Below are 13,481 nucleotides of genomic sequence, written 5' to 3'. Positions count from 1 at the left end.
TAACAATAATTAAGTATATTTAGCTCAAATCTCAAGAGAAATGAGTAAAATTAACCATCACCTATAATTATTTTTTTTTAGCATTTTAACTTGTTACAAGAATTTTGTTACAACAATTAGAAAATAATTTTTGTTACTAATTATCATTCTAAATTTAGGATGTTGATTAAAATTTTCATTCAATCAAACCCCAAATACACCAAGTTCCAAATCAAGTCAACGCCCAAGTCAAGATCTTTCTTAAAAGAATTAGATGAGTAGGTAGAGATTGTATCATATTTCTTACATGAATCAAATTTCAATTTGATTACTAATCTTTCTTCAAGAGAAATTGTGTACAATCACTTCCATTAATTTTGAATAATTTAATTTTATTACTTTCAATGAGTTTTTATTTTTTATTTTTTTGAACTTTTTATAATTCAATTGTTCAATAAACAATAGATTTTAGCATAGCAACTAAAAATATTTTTTATATTAAACTAAATAGAAATTAAAAGAAAAAAAATTATTCCCTTTCCAACTTTAAATCTTATTTCAAAAACATTTATTTAGTTTTTTTTTATATATTGATTCTTTTTTACTGAATTAAAGAAATAAATGATTATTCTATGTTTCATTTTTTTTTTCATTAGGAATATAAATAAATTAATGATACATATGTTGTAATAAATTGTAGTAATTATGTAATATACTTATCAATTTTTATGATTAAACAAATAGAATAAGGTGTTCCATGTAAGAAAAATTATTGATTGATCATGTCTTGTTGTTACTATTTAAATATGATCTACTTAGAAAGAAATTACAGAACCGTTAAGATATTATTCATGCTATAAACACAAGAACATGTATGCTTAATCTTAAAGTGTATTTGAGCTTCCTATTCCTATTTAATCATTCAATCATTTTTGTAGTAAAAGCTACTAACAAATTGAAAGATTATATTAAAATTTCATAATTAATTATATGAAGCCAATTTAAGATGATAGGTAATGCTTCCAAGAATTAATATTTTTCTAATTATTTTTTTCTTTGTTTTATTTTTCTAGTTTGCACCAAATTATTCTTACGTCAAATAATTATTAAAATATTTAATTTGCATTTAATTATGAAAGTAAACATCATGCTTAATAAGGTTATCTTGAAAGCAATATGATCTTGAATTGAACAATACATAAAAGAAACGTGAACTAAAACTTATAAGGGATTATTTGATTAAAAGGGTATTTGAAAACCCAAAATTTGAAATTTAACCTTTTATCTTTTTTTGGCCTTATTTTGAAAACAAATAACTTCACTTTTTTCTTGTAAAAATAATAATTTCTTTTAAAACCTATATGTAAATATTTGAAATGACAGAGGACATTTATATCCAAAATGGGTTATTTTTCAAATAAAAACATAAGAATGGTTAAATTCACAAATTAATAATTATTTCATCCATTTTAATCAATTAATTCAACTTAAAACAAAAGATGAGAAAACTTTTAACTCATATCAATCATTTACTACTAGAAAAAGGCATTATTATCACCTTTATCACCAAATTTCTTTCTATGTCAAGGAGATCAACGGTAGTTAATCACATAATTATAATTCAAACTGAAAATATTTCATTACCCAAAATATATGAAAAACTTGGAAAGAGTATCACAAGCACAATAACAACTAGAATATATACATTCCTCAATAAAATTGAACCATCTTTGATGCCAATAATGGTTGATGTAAAAGATGATTGTAAATCCTAAGAAGGTCATGATCTATGATGTAGTAAAACTTACAAAGAAGACAACAAAATCAATACCATACCATTTTGAAGTTTTGTTCATTAGGACAAGTTATTACTACTAAGTAAGAAATTCTTATCAAGGAAAATGTTTTAATATCTTGAATTTTAAAAAAATTATATTTGTTTTTATTAGAAATTTGAGATTGTTTAGATTATTGTATCAGGAATGCAAATAAAAAGAAATAAATTCATATAAACTAAAATGAATAATGTAGGATTGTAATTTGGTGCCTTATTTGCAATCTCCTTTAGAAATATTTCACATGTTATTACATTTGTCATAAGCCCCTTTTCAAAATAAATCAATTGTATGTGTTGCAATAATTTTTGTATTATTGAAATTATAAATGTAATAAATTTAAAGATTAATAATTTTTTAATCAAATATATTTTTTATCATAATAGTTTGGCTAAATATATCATAAAATTAGCATGTTGAAACATAATATGAAGAATCTTGGCATCTATTTTGTTTAATGCTTTCATTTATGTTTCATATAGGCTATGTTTGGTTCCCGAAAAGTACCGAGGAAAGGAAAAAAATGCTAAAGAAAATCAAATATAAATAAAATATTGTTAGAAATTTATGTATTTTAACATTATTTGTTGTTTATATAACACAGGGGAATAAGTCAAATGAATTTGAAGAAGCATATAAAAATAAGTTTTTAACTTTGAATCTCTTTTTTATTTTACTTCGATTTTTTTTCTTCCACTTTTTCTCTCTATTTTCTTTCCATCACATTTTTCCTCAAATTTTTTTGGGAACCAAATTTAGCCAGAGGTTTTTTACATCAATGCAGTTTACTTCTTTTTCAAAAATGATGATACCAAGAGACTTCTATGATTTCAACAACACTGGAGACCCTGGCTCAAGGGAAAGACCCAGTTTACTTTTCCCATGGGCCAGCATGATCTCCAACCCAATTTTTAACGGATACTATATGTGATGGAGTTCAAAACTTCTAATTTGAACATATACAATATAACTTATTATTACTAGTGTAAATATTTTATACCCCCTACAATTTGTCACTTTAATGAGCTTATTCTATATTTGAAATTAAACACATATAGTTTATTGACAAATGTGTTGTTATAAAATATAATTGTATAATATATTATTGTATTGTGTATGTTGCAATTATTTATGCATTATTGAAATTATATATCCAACAAGTTTAAAGATTTCTTTTCAAGCATCTTGCCCTTTATGATACCAAAAGAAGGCCTTTACCTAGGCCCAAGGGCAACTCAAGGCCCAGTCCTTTTAAGATCTGACCTAAGCCTAACACCGGCCACCATGGTGTCCACTCCAAATATTATAATAGATTCTATTAGTTTGATGGAGTATAAATATTTTAACTATAACTTATACAATATGATTTATATTACTTGTATAATTAGTACACCTATAATTTGTCACTTTAATAATCTTATAATATATTTAATATTAAACATATATACTTTAATGATATATATGTTGTAATAAATTATAATAATTGTATAATACATTTATCAATTATTATGATTAAATAAACAGGTCAACATTACACATAAAAAAAAATATTTAATTGTTGATATCTTCTTGATAGTATTAATCTTTTATTGTGTTAATCATTACATTTAAATGTGATTTACCTATAAAAAAATTACAAAATTACTAAGATTTTATTCACATTACTGACAAATGAACTTTGAGCAATCAAACAAATGTTTAATTTTAAAATAAATATGAACTCAAAATGCTATCTAATCAAAATCCAAAAATGGCTTCCATGATAAAAATAAGAAATAAAAAAATTACAAACAAATTGAAAGATTATTTTAAAATTTCAATACTATATAAAACCAATTTAAGAGGAAAAATTTTATTTTCTTGAGTTGCTCTTCCACTTATTTATTCTTTTTTCTCCCTACTAAGCTCTAAATAATTTTAACACTAAAAAATTCCTAAAAAATTGACTTTGTGTTTATGAAAGTAAACAACATATTTAATAAATAAATAAATAAACCTTGAGAGTTATGTGTTTTAGATTCGGATAAAACAATATATAAAAGAAAGAAATATTATGCCAAAGAGGGGAAACAATATCTAATTATTGAAAATTAAAAATGTAATCTTGATTTGATACTCTTATATGCATTTTTTTAAATGCTTGGAAGTCACATCCCAAAACCCACTCCAAGGGCATGATGATCATTTCACACTTAAAGCCCGAAGGCTCAAAGTGGAAAAGACACAAAACATTTATCTTGTAAGTGACAATTTCCAATTACCAAATTCCTATTCAGAGTAGTAGAACAAAAATTCTAAAAATCTCCAAGCATATCAACTTCAAAACTAACACATCAACCAAAATGTTATTGCCCAAATAACTCAAACTCAAATAGTCCAACAAAGATTAAATTTTAACATCTAAATAATGTCTAAAATAAAGTTTGAACCAAAATCCTAAAAAAAAAAAAAAAATCTCAACCTAGCCATCATTCTTCGCCTGAACTAAGAGTATTTGAAAAATTATCAATGAAGGGGCATGAGATTAAAGCCCAATAAGAAACATCAATACAGTTTCATAGATCAAACATTTTTAATTATAATTATAAATAAGAGATACATCATATAATTATTTTCATAAAATTTTTGAGTTAAATATGCTAATGCTTTTAAAAATTTTCAACAAAACTCTATCATATCCATTTCAAAACAATTTCTCATCAAAACTAAATCAAATACATTCAAGATATTTTTACTTTGCTTATCAAATAACAATGGAGCTCGATCAGGCGGGACTTAAAAAATGAGAGGTTAACCTCAAATTTGTTCATTTTTAAGATGAACAAAACCAAATGTCAACAATTATAACCCGTTGACTAGGGTCATATAATATCAACTATTATAACTCATTGATTAAGGTCGAAAATGTCAACAATTTTAACCCGTCGACTAGGGCCATATAAACTAGAGTCAAACATTTTATTTTTTTGATTCAAACTTGCAAAACAAAACATTATATCTCTGTAATTTTCATTTTTGATAAACAAAGAAAACACTCAAACATATTTTTCATACCAAACATACATTTGATCCATGCATAGAAATATAAATAATATTTTTACACATTTCAAAAGATCATATAAAAAGAAAACTATTTCATTTTACAAAATTTGCATTAATTTCCCTTACCTCAAGGAAGCACTCAGAAATCTTGGAGAAATAATCCTGAAGAGTTTACTTTTCACCTAACATAATATCATACACAACATTTATTATTGATTATTTATCTAAAATTATAAATTTAACAATTCTAAAAATATTCTATTTAGTATTAGTTATCCTAATTAATTTCCTATGTTAATATTATTGTCACTAATAATATTTCCAACTTACTAAACAATAATTAATTAATTTAGTGAGTTCCCAAATTTTTATAAAATTCATATTCTTTCCTAATCTTACCCTAACTATTTATTTCTTTATATACTTAAATTAAATTAAAATTTATACCTAAAACTATTATTATTATTATTATTCTCATCATCTAACTGTCACTTAACCACACTTCCATCCCTATAGAAGCTAAGAATTTCTTGAGCAATAGTTCCCTTCTTGCCACGTGCTTCCTTATACTTGCCACACAAGGCTTACCCGGTTTTACCCTAAGATCACCTCCTATGATGATTAAGTTAGCTAGGTTTTTTTTTTTTTTAGAAAAGGTAATACTTTCAATGCTGCTATTTTTTCCTACCTTCTCCTGGACTTGTTAGTTGCATTCATATACCTTTAAGTTACCGATAGGCATGGAAATCGCGAAAGCACTTTTTGGCTAGTCCAAGCGGTTACTGCCTCAAGTGTTAACTGCCTCCACTACTACTCATGAGCTATTTTCCCACGTTCTATTTCCTGTTTTACCTGTTAGACTATTTAAGTTCGTTAGGCCATTAGACTAGTTGGACTTTTAATTCTGGCCCGAATTGGCCCAACTTAGATAATAGTTTTTTGGGTAGGCCCGTTTCCCTCATTTACGGGGGTGCTCATAATTGCCCTCAATTTTTTGTTGACCTTTAGTTGAGGTTAAATGGAAAATTCTTTTCATTTTAAACGGGAACATATTTTCCTTGATTTTCTGGACTTTCCAATTTTTGTATTGGATGCACATACTGATGTACCCTCCAGCCACCTTTAGGGGTTTTTCTTGCCCCCCAGTGGCAACACACGCACCATGCTTTTTCAAATTCCAAAAGTTATGATATCCTTCCTTTTGGAGTCTCAATATCACCGTTACCACGTTGCAACATTCTTGTTTTTTCCTCTTCCATTTGCATCATACTGCCAATCCTACGTTATCGGTGTTCAGGTGAGGAAAAACCCATTTCTTTCATTATCTTTATATATTAATTCTGATTGTCGTTCTAATTGCTTCATTCACATTCCTGATTTCTTGGATAAAGAGTTCTCTTCTTCGTTTAGCCCCTCGAAGTATGCATGAAAGTGCACTTAGAAATCTCTTTCTAGGGTTTCCTTCTCTCTTCATTTTCCTACTAGCAATGTGAACCCTTATAGAATGTTGAAGCAATTTGAAGGTCCTGCGAAAAGGAAAAGACTCTAGAAAGGTTCCTCCTCCGACAACACAGCCCATGTTTCAGTTTATATTATGGATGATTTTGCCACTGATGAATTCAAAAGGGATTTCAATATTCTAGACAATGTTGATATCCAACTACTACACAGTAGTGCACTCCTCCCAACTGATACACACAAGAAACACTCCATGTGTTTCATTAGGGAGCAGTTCTATGTTGGGTTGCGCTTACCTTTGCCTTAATTAGTGAGGGAGTTTTTGCACTATACCCAAATTCCATCCTGATTTGTCCATCCAAACTCAATCCGTATTCTCATGGGCTACTCTGTTTTAAATCAGTTATTCAATCTCAAGTTGTCCTTGCTTGAGATTCTTTTCATTTACACTATTAAGCTGAACAGATGGGAGAAATTCCTCTTTTGCTTGCAAAAGGCAGTTGCAACTGATCACAAACCTATTGGATTTGGGGAAAAGCTGGGTCATTAGACACATGATTGTTTATGGAGAATGGGAATTTTCAACTCCAAATCCTTGCGGTTCTTACCCCCTGAATCATACCCTTAAACTACCCAGTAAGTGCCCTGATACCACTTTTCTCTTGTTTCTCTCTTTATTTTTTTTTTCTTTTTTTCTTTTTAAATATTGGTCTAATCTTGCTTTCGAACAGCTGAAAACTATCGAGTACACCTAGTAGAGTGGGTGGAAAAACCTTCTTGGGAATGACTTACCAAGCTGTTCAACATTGATTTCAAATAAAGAAGTTTTTCTCTTTTACTTATCGAGACCAATCTTCAAAGCATGTTCTGGAACCCAGACCATTTTGCTCCTCAATTTTTTCCAAGGATTGCTCCTAGCGACCTAATCCCTAGGGTGCATTTCGTTCCAAAAGATTTTAAAGTAGATAAACCTTCTGGCTCTTTTAACACTAACACAAAAGCTGTTGGGGAGAGCAAGCAACCTCTATCACCAACAACTGCTTGGAAAACTAACCGACCTGGTCTTTCTGTCACAATTCCACTCTCTTCGCCTGAGCACACTCCTTCTGCCTAAGGCTCAACTTTTACTGACCCAATAGACTTGCCACTATTGGTGTTGAATAGTGATTCTATTGAACAAAATGAGTTGGTTCCTTTGATTGTGGAAGACATGGACGATACAAAAGATGAGGCTGCTGACATCTTTAGTCGGGTATGAGAGAAAAAAAGAAAAAAGAAAAAGACTAGAGGTCGGTCCATCTAAGGCCACCCAACCAACTTCTAGCATGCTTCAAAAGTTGTTGGCTACACAAAGTGCTTTACTAGATACTATTCCACAAGCGGCCCCTCACGACAAGATTGATGTTCCTGGCTTGTGCCCAAGGGGAAATCTGCACCTTCACAAGACTAGTCCCATTTCAACCAAGGAGGTAGGGAAAATCTTAAACCAGTATTCCTCATTTACCATTACTGATCCTCCTTTATCAGATATAGGTGTTATTTTCCCTGCTATTGAGCAAATTACCATGGAGGTTCCTGGCCTGTCAGGCTTGAACTTTATTGCAAATGTTCATATTGGAGCTCCTGCAAGGGTTGTTCAGATAGTAGTTGCTATTCGAGGACTGGATGAAAATTAGATTACCGAAATGGTACTATGACAAATCGAGCACGTTTTTGATACTTCTTCTTTAAAATTCTTTAATACACTTAACGTTTTCACGTTTATGTAGTAGGGGGTTACTGCTGTTAGAGACTTGAAATGTTGGCTTCAATCTACCAATAAGAAGTTGGAGGTTGCCAATAGACTTAGGCAGTACACTGTTGAGTCCATGGCCAAGTAGGGGAACCTTGAAATGGAGTTGGCTTTAGCTAAGTCATGCATTGCTGAACTTGGGAACTCCAATAAAGTCCTTCAGGCCTCAATCCAAACTCTTCAGATTGAGTGTGTGGAATTGAAAGAGAATTAAAGAAGGAAGGTATAGGAGATAGAATGGCTCCCCATCTTCAAATTAACTAGTCCCAATCTGCATTGAAAGCTCAACATCCAAAGTTAACTACCAAGTACATTAATCAGGTGGAGAAAATGTATTGGTACGCGTACCGACATTGCAAGCAAAAGCAAGCTATCACTGAAGACTTTGATACCAACAAGGACCTTGTCACCGAAGATGAAGGTTCTGTCCTTGAAACCTCACCATCGAGTGCTGGTAGGGCCGGCAAGAGAGTGAGGTTGGTTGCTACAGACAAGGACGAAGTCGACCCTACTAGGGTGTCAGCCCCGCCAAAAGCTTCTTTGCAAGAAGATATCACCTTCTACTCAGATGAGGTTTCTCCTCTATGTCACACTAGCAATATGCCTTCCCTTGTTGAACTGACAGGTGATATGGATGACCAAGAGAATGCCCTAGATAGGACTGAAGAATTAGAACCTTTGCTGACTGATTTAGATCCCATTACACACATTGATGACCTAGAAGAATGAATTGAAGTCATAATTCTTTCTCTCTGTCTCTTTTGTAAAAACTTAACAATTACATTGGTACTTAATTTAACATTTGGCGGGTTTTAGCGCCTCTTTTCTTCTTTTTTTTCTTATTTGTTTTTTTTAAAAAAAAATGTTTTCAAGATCTTTCCCTGACAATAGGCCTTTATGCCCTGCTTCTTTTGCCCCTACTTTGTTAAAGGATTCTTTGAAGCTTTTCGCTCTCATTAATTACTTTTTGACCCTACTTTGTTCGGGGTTTTTTTATTTTATTTTATAATATTGCATCTATTCTTTAATGCATCTTGCTAGCATGCTTGCACTCTTTACTTAATCATAGGATTTTTATTCAAAGAAAATACCTTTTTAGGTTTGAAACATTCCAAGGATGAGGTAAATGTTCCCCGGTTAGTTTTTCTAAGCAGTAGGCTCCTCCATGTCCTATTTTTATTACATAGTAGGGACCTTCTCAATTGGCTTGCAATTTACCAGGCCCATGATCTACCACATTCTCAAACATTTTCCTCAAAACTAAGTCCCCAACTTGCAATTGTTATGGTTTTGCCCACTTGTTGTAATACACCATAGCTTGATGGTGATAAGCTTCCATTTGGATCAAAGCAGCCTCCCTTAACTCATCAGCCCAATCCATACTAACTTGGATCTCTTGGTTTCCTACTGGTTCTTAGGTTGTTCGCAACATTGGTATTCCTATTTCAGTTGGAATGACAACTTCCATGCCATAAGCTAGGAAGAAAGAAGTCTCCCTAGTTGGGCATCGTCGTATGGTCTGATGTGCCCACAATACTCCGGGCAACTCTTCCACCTAGCACTTGTTGGCTCCTTGAAGCCTTTTCTTCAACGCATCAAGTGGGGACTTATTCGTTGTTTTTGTTTGCCAGTTAGCTTGTGGGTAGTGTGGTGAGGAATTCAGGTTCTTGATCCCCAACTCAACACAAAATTTTCTGTAATTAGAGCTATCAAATTGTTGCCTATTATCTAAGTTTATCACCTATGGTATCCCAAAATGAAAAATAATGTTTTTCCATAAAACCTTGGTACATCCTTATCTTTTATTGTTGAAAAAGCCTTTGCCTTGACCCACTTTGTAAAATAGTCAGTTGCCACCAACAAAAATTTCTTTTGGGCAGGGACTATTGGGAAATGACCCATTATATCTATTCCCCATTAGGCAAAAGGCCAAGGACTAACCAAAGTAGTGAAAGACTCTGATGGTAGCCGGGGGATGTGTGTATTCCATTGACTACTGTCAAATGTCCACACTAACTCTTAGGAGTCCTTATGCATGGTAGGTCAGTAGTACCCTTGTATGTGGGCTTGATGAGCAAGTGTCCGACCGCCCGAGTGGTTTCTGCACACTCCTTCATGCAATTTCGAAAAGACATACTTCACTTCTTCTGGGTCCAAACACCTTAAATATGGCCCACTATAAGACTTTCTATATAATTGACCCCCGATCATGCTATAATATGTGGACTTAATCCAGATCTGATGTGTCTGAAGTTCATCCTCTGGTAGCTTTCCTACTTCCATATACTTGACGATTGGTTCCATCCAACTTCCATGGATATCATAAACTTGACTCACCACTAGTTGTGAGTCACTTTGTATATCGAGGTGGTTAGCCTAGACTGACAGTGTCAAGCTTACCCTAACAAGTAGAAGAGCTTCATACTTGGCCTCATTATTTGAAGCATGAAATCCCAATTGGACTACCTGCTCCAAACATTCTCCTATGGGGGATTGTAAGATGAGTCTTATTTGTGCACCTACGCCACGAGAAGCTCCATCAACATAGAGAATCCAACACTCCATCATCTTCCAGTCAAAGCAATCTATAGGATTAAGCCACTCTGTGATAAAATCCACAAAGACTTGTCTTTTTAGTGATAGGTGGGGTAAATACCGCATACCAAATTCACTTAACTCCACAACCCATTTTGTCAGTCGCCCAATAACTCTGGCTTATGCAATATAGCTCGAGAGGAACATCAATTAAGACATTGACTTGGTGTGCCTGAAAATAAGGGTGCAACTTCTTTAATGCCATTCGTAGTGCCAATACCACTTTTTTTGGCAGGGTGTAGTTTTGCTTGGCTAGTAGCATTGCCTTATAGACATAGTAAACTAGTAATTGAATCCCATTGGGGCCCAACTTAAGCAAAACTACACTGACTGCTAACTTTGATGTTGTAAGGTACGTGTACAACAGATTTCACAGTTGAGGACTTTTTAAAATTGGGGGTGAGACCAGATAGTTTTTTTTTTATAACTAAGAAAGTTTCCTCACACTCAACGGTCCACTCAAAGGCCTTGGCTTTTTTTTATCACATTAAAGAAAGGCTTCAGAAAGTCAGTGTACCGAGAAATAAAACAAGCTATTGTAGACACATTTTTTATTAAATGCTACACATCCCTTTTACTTTGAGGAGATGGTAGTTCTTGTATTGCCTTTATTTGAGCAAGATCTACTTCAATTCCTCGCTCTATGACAAAAAAACTCAAGAACTTGCCAGCAGACACCCCAAAGGCACACTTAGTAGGATTCAATTTCATCCTAAAGTGTTGTAGTAGGTCAAAAGCTTACTGCAAGTCTGCACAGTGATCTTCCATTTTCCTGCTTTTTACAAGTATGTCATCTAAGTAGACCTTTGCCATTTTACCCAACATTGGATGAAATATTTTTTTCATTAACTGCTGATAAGTGGCCCCTGCATTTTTAAGGCCAAAAGGCATCACATTATAATAGAAAGTCCCAAATAGGGTTATGAACGTCCTCTTTTCAGAATCAGAAGGGTACATAGGAATCTAGTTATAACTCAAAAAAACATTTATAAATGACAACATTTGATGCCTCAAAGTGGCATCAACAATTTGATCAATGCGTAGAAAGAGAAAACTATCCTTTGGGCATGCCTCATTTAAGTCAGTAAAGTCTATGCAAACCCTCATTTGTCGTCCTTTTTCGACACAACTACCACATTGGCCAGCCAATCCAAGTAGTAAACCTCACAAATGAATCCCGCATCTAGCAATCGGGATACTTCAAGCTAAATTATCTTCTACCTCTCTGAACTAAGTCTTCCTACTTTTTTTCGAATAGGCTTCGATCTCGAGTGAATCCTGAGTTTATGACTCATCACTTCGGGGGATATTCCTAGCATGTCAGAAAGTTCCCAAGCAAAGACTCTGACGTTCAAATTCAGTTGGTTTACCAATTGCTCTGCCTTTCCTGCTGTTAGCATAGTACTAACATAGGTAACCTTCTCAAGTCCTCCTTTTTGTACTTCTACACTAAACAGCGAGTCAACGATTGGAGACTCTCGGTCATATTCGTCTTTCCGTAATTGTTATTTCTGTTGGGACTCGCTATCAATGTGGGCATTTTCAGCTTCTTCTCCTGTAGGTAAGACATTTACTTGATAGCACTGTCTAATAGCTAGTTGGCTCCTAAATAAGTCCATTTGACCTGCTTTATTAAGAAATCTGACCTTCTAGTGATAAGTTGAAGGGAAAGCCTTCATTTTGTGAATCCATGCTCGTCCTTGTATGGAATTGTATGGTGAATGGCCTAAGACAACTAAAAAAAAAACATTTAGGGCTATAAGCTCGGCTTCAATTGACAAAATTATTTCTCCCAAAGTTCTGGTTATTGATCCATTAAAACTTGTTAGTACTCGGCCTGGGTTTCCCAAATTGGAGATTGGGATACCCATATGCTTATAAGCCGAGATGTGGAGCAAATAAATTGAAGTTCCCCAGTCAACAAGTAGTCGACACACTTGGAACTCAACAATTTTTAGTGGTAAAACAAGGGCATTTTCATGCGGGACTGTTATTCATGCGAGACCCTGGGTGTTAAATGTGATAGCCCCATCTATAGGCTCCATTGTCCTTGGTATAAAGGAGTAGTGCTCCAAGTAGTGCTCCATACCAATCTTCTCCATGTTGCTTGCTTCTTGAATCATTGCTCAATGATGGCGTTTTGATTCCTAATGTTGATCAATAGGTCCTCCTTGAATGACATGAATAACTGGCGGTGCTGCTCCTGGCAGGATAATGTCGGTCGTGACTTGCTCAATACTCCTAATAGTTGGTCGTTCACTTTTCTTGACCTACTAAGAAAGCAAACCAGATCTTACCATGTCTTCCACTAGATAGTGAAGATGTCGACACTCATCAGGTGGTGTGTCCATGCTCTTTCTAGTATTCACGATGTCAAGTTTGGTCCCGCTATGCCGAGTCACCCCTAAGAGCGAAGGGCAACTTGAATTGGGTAGGTTAGTTATAATTGGAAGTAACTGTTCATAAGTCAGATTGAGCAGGGTCCATCGTCGGGGTGGTCTTTGGCCTTATTCACCCCTGTAAGGCTTATTGCCTTGTTAGAGGTTCCTCAAGCCTTGAAGTTTATTAATACATGACGAACTTAGGAATGGTATACTCTCTCAGGGGTTCATACATCAAAATATGCTATGTGGATGGTGTTGTCATCATATCATTCAAACGGTAAGTTGTGGCTCCCAGAGGTAACTTGTTTGGTCGCCTATGTGGGAGCTAGTTTGCTGAAGGTAGGAGCTGAGCTAGTCTTCCTGTAGCCTCCACACAGGGCAACCTCATTTGTTATT

The sequence above is a fragment of the Vitis riparia genome, unplaced genomic scaffold, assembly GCF_004353265.1.
Source record: "Vitis riparia cultivar Riparia Gloire de Montpellier isolate 1030 unplaced genomic scaffold, EGFV_Vit.rip_1.0 scaffold315_pilon_pilon, whole genome shotgun sequence".
NCBI classification, from domain to species: domain Eukaryota; kingdom Viridiplantae; phylum Streptophyta; class Magnoliopsida; order Vitales; family Vitaceae; genus Vitis; species Vitis riparia.
Note: the sequence above shows the minus strand (reverse complement) of the source record.